Source organism: Bidens hawaiensis, unplaced genomic scaffold (assembly GCF_021521415.1).
Source record: "Bidens hawaiensis isolate Kalapana, Puna unplaced genomic scaffold, B.hawaiensis_p1.1 tig00010562_1, whole genome shotgun sequence".
NCBI classification, from domain to species: Eukaryota; Viridiplantae; Streptophyta; class Magnoliopsida; order Asterales; family Asteraceae; genus Bidens; species Bidens hawaiensis.
Window position 1 is genome coordinate 863,782 of NW_027491805.1, and position 4,788 is coordinate 868,569.

The following is a 4,788-nucleotide window of genomic DNA, read 5'->3' on the forward strand; positions in this document are numbered from 1 at the left end:
ACTAAGACACCCTTTTCAAAATTTTTCCTCTGATTTCGATATTCAAATCCTTACATTTCAAGAATATCATTGTGACACTAAGGTATAACCGATCACAACGATGTGATTTTCGTCAAAAATGATGGTGTTTTAAGACACTAATTATGGATTCTGTTGTTAAAGGGTTTTCCGAGTTTTAAACCCTAATATATATACTGTGGTAATGTCAATCATTTTGGGTTCAATGTGTTCGGAATGTGATTTCGAAACCCTTGGTAGACATTAATCGATGTATGATTTTTGTTTGATGGGTTGATTAAATGTGTAAGTTTTCGGGGTTTTAGGCTCTGTTTAACCTTTCATTTATTCGTTTTCATTTCAAGGTGTTAAGCCTCAATCTTAACACCATGAGCTTCGTTGTGTGATTCCGAGTTGGATAAATTTGTGGTTTTGGTTACTCGATGATCAGTTTGGGATAATTGAACCTGGATTTGTCATGTTAACCTTCAGTGTTCTTATTAATTTTGACTTTGACTATGCGAGTCAAAGATCAAGTCTAATTTATTGACCATTCGTGATCCTTAGCGAATTGGGACTGTTTCGTGTCCAATTCGTTAAGGACATCCACGAACTAGATCCTAGTTCGTTCGTTTGAATAGTAATTCTCTTGATCTACTTCGTTAGCTTATTTACCTGATAGCGATCTGCTTGATTCGTTACTAGATGGTAACGAATCAGAGTAATATCCCACACGAATGACATTTTATTTATTTTAATTATTTATTCATTTTTAAGATTACATTTCAAATGAAAATAAAGTTACTCCAACCGTCTAAACGCGTAATTATATTAATCACACATATCATATAAAATTAAATACACCATTGAAACATAAATAGATATATATATGTATATCACCTTTTCATATTACTTATCTTGATTTATTTTCATTCAGTACAATGGCTGAACAAGTGAATCAAGATCCACCTATTGCTGATCAAGAACAAATAGAACAACCTGCTGTTGATCAAGGGCAACAAGAACAACCACCACAAGAGCAACCTCCTCAGGAACAGCATGCCGATGTTATCTTATTACCGTTGTGCCTACGTTGATCAAGATGTTGCTGATGTTGCTACATTTGGAGTTATGTTGACTTTTCTCAGACGATCAGTGATACATTATGCCATCACTACTCGACCTAAGGTGTATCTGAGTATTATCAGGAAGTTTTGGGATACTGCTGAGTATGTTGAGGAGGAAAAGCATATTCGAGCCACAATTAATGAAACTCTATTACAATTGATGTTGAAGTTATTCGGAGTGTGCTTCGATTTGCTGATACTGATGACAACCCGAGTGAATTTGATAGGCAACTGGTCAAGGGTTTGTTCACACGTGTGCGTTATGGTGGAGATATTAATAAATCTATGTTGAACAAGAATGGCTTACGCCCACCATACAAGTATCTTCTCCATGTGCTTATTCATTGCATGAGTGGTCGTCGTGGTGGCTTTGACGAATGTCGACTCAGTCTGCAATCAACCTTTGTGGCTTTAATCCTCAACAAGCCATTCAACTACTCCGAGCTTGTATTTGATCATTTGTCAGAACAAGTTCAGCAGACAGACCAGAAGAAGAAATTATTAATGTATCCCCGGTTTTTGCAGCTGATTATTCAAGACTTGATACCAAATTTAGTTATTGATCAGAGCTTGGTGAATGACAAGCTTCCTATGGAGCACATGACGGCCGACACAGTACGTAGAATGGCTATCTATCGAAAAGTAAGGCCAGAGGATAAACGAATGATTGGTCATATCTTTGATCCTAATTATGTATGTCCTTCCGAGGATCGCTGGATTCATGATGATTCAAATTCCGAGCGTGAGGAAGGAGAAGGTGGGAACGATAGTGATGAAGGAAATGATGGTGGTGATGGGAATGATGGTGATGAATGTAATGAAGGTGGAAATTGTGGTACTGGTGATGTCGCTCTTAAAGAACAACAAGATGCAGTTGATGCTGCTTTAGCTGCCACCATTGCTGCTCAATTAGAAAGAAAGAGAAAAGGGAAAGGTGTGGTAACTGGTGAGCCATCAAAGAAGAGACGTGTGTCTACTGGTGCTGGTGTAATTATCGGTGTTTCATCACCTCGTCAACCAACGTCTCAAAGTCCGGTAGTGCCAATTACAACTAGCACTCCGGCGATGACCTTGACGACGACGATTGTAACGATTCCGGCAAATCCAGGTATACCCTAGCCGGTATATACTATTTACGTGTCATTTAATATTGATTATATGAGTTATAGTACGTATATACGAGTATATATGATTCATAGTACGAATCATACTCGATTATATAGTGAATCGTATTGGAATTACAATTAACCAATGAACGATTATTGAAACCCGAACGAATCGGGAATTACATTATAGACGAAGTATATAATGTTTAGTGATGTTTACGAAGTATTAATGCTTCGGGATAAGTAAATTATAGCACAGAAAAAGGATTTCGATTTATTAGTACGTCGGTACGATAAACGAAACCTTTAACATCAAACCAAGCAAGAGACGATCGATCAAACCGAAAAAGATGCACAAATACCGACAATATGATGTTTTAATGTTATGGTTTGAGTTTTTAAAGTTTTTAAATCAGTTTTATGTAAATTTTATTTTAACCCGAAAAACGACCATTTTAGGCTCGTTTTAAGCCGAATTACGAGTTTAAACGAGAAACGAACTGAACCAGACTATCCACAACATTATCCGGATTGTGTAATCCAAATGTGTGGCCATGGTTTGAGATGTGGGCCCCCCCACACCACCATATGGCCGGCCTCACACACACACACTTTACACATTACATTTTTCTTTTTTTCACACCAATTCTCTCAAAACCTCTCAACTCTTTCAACACCCATCCAAGTTTCTTGAGTTCTAACCAAGATTTGAAGGTATAACATATGTTTTTAAGCTTGAATTTTGTTTTCTAACTTCATGATCTTGAGAAAAGGAGGTTTCAAATGTAAAAATGGGTGAAAACCCGAGTTGAAACCGATTCTCGCATGATCAAGTGATGTATACAAGTTATACAAAGGATCTTGATCCAAGTGATGAGTTAAAAGAGTTTATAACGAATTTTTACGGTTAAAATCTTGTTAAAATGAGTTTCCAAGTGAAAGATGGGTGAAAACCCGAGATGAAACCGACTCTTGTATGATCAAGAGATGTATACAAGTTATACAAGGGATCTTGGTCCAAGAAATGAGTAAAAAGAGTCGGGAATGGATTTCTACGGTTAAAACCTTTGTTTTTATATCAAAACCGACACTATGAATGAAATGGTTTGATTGTTGGTGTAGCTTGCTTGGTATAGTGTAATTGTGCTTGTAAGTGTTGTATCTAGTGGCTAGCAAAGGCTAGAAACCCGGATCTTTGCGATCTAACGCTAGAAAACACAAGATAGTTCGGTTTTCGTGTGAGTTAGTGAATTTGGACAGATTGTAGAGTGCTTAGAGTCGGGTCACGAAATTTAACAGAGATGATCTACACATGAAAATATGAGATCTGTGAATTTTTGGTAATTTTTGGATAAAAGATGAATATTTGGTGAATTTAATGCTCGGTTTTGGCCAAAAATGGTGAAAAATAGCTAAACTTGATGAAAAATTCTGAAAAGTTTAGGATAAGCTTTTTATAACATATAAAAGTCACACACAAAATTTGAGATCAGTTGAAAAAGTCTAAAGGGGCTTTTCGGTAAAACGAGTTCTCGGGCTTTCTAGCTCGGTTTTTTGTGAAATTGGCTTGAAATATGAGTTTTGGGTTCTGGAAAAATTCCAGGGAGTCATGAGAATGGCAGGGATCATCCCGGAAAAATTTGGGAATTTTCTAAAGTCTTTTGATATTTTTGACATATTTAGTGTTTTAATAAGGTTTAAAAATAGATAAATAAATGTAAACATAAGAAAATAAATCTGGAAAATTTTTATAAAGTTTCTTACTGTCAAAATAAGTTTTGTGCAAAATTTCAAGACCCGAGACTAAACGGGTAATTATTTGTGCTAAAAAGAACATAAAAACAAATTTCTAAAGCTTAAAACGTGTAAACCGGCAAAACTCGCATAAGCGAGCTGACTGGTATATAAAAACCTAAAAATTGACCATTTTCATAAAACTAAGTAAATTAAGTAAAAATAAATCATCCGAAAATAATTCGGATGATTTGGGTAATTTTACCCGATTTTACTGTTTCCGGCACCTAAATGACGGAAACGGGCCCCGCGGCCAAACGGGGTGTCCAAACCGAGCTCTAATTTCATCACTTTAACTAAATTAACAGTCAAACACCATTTTTGGGATAAGTGTGAATAAACTCATTTTTGAAACTAAAAACGGATAACCGTGCTAGGCACGCAAATCAAGAAAATCATAAAAATGATAATTTTGACCGTCAGACTCTAAGCAATGTCACAATCTGAGTCCTTAGAAGTGTCACGGGGTTAACATTGTCCCCGGATCGAGTACAGTACTGGGTTAACAATGTCCCCAGATGTACCGATTAACACGGATTTAATTTACGGGAATTATATAGTAACGACTAGATATTATATTACAGATCCAGGCACGTAGCTGTTCATTGTATTACCCACCGACTCACAAAAAGGTGAGTTTTCACGAGCCCCTTTTTACTGAACTGTTTTAAATATTTTCCCGGGGCGGAAAACATGTCTTTGTTAAAATATTTAAGTACATACCGATCGTATGGAAACACTTGTATATTTATATATATATGGTT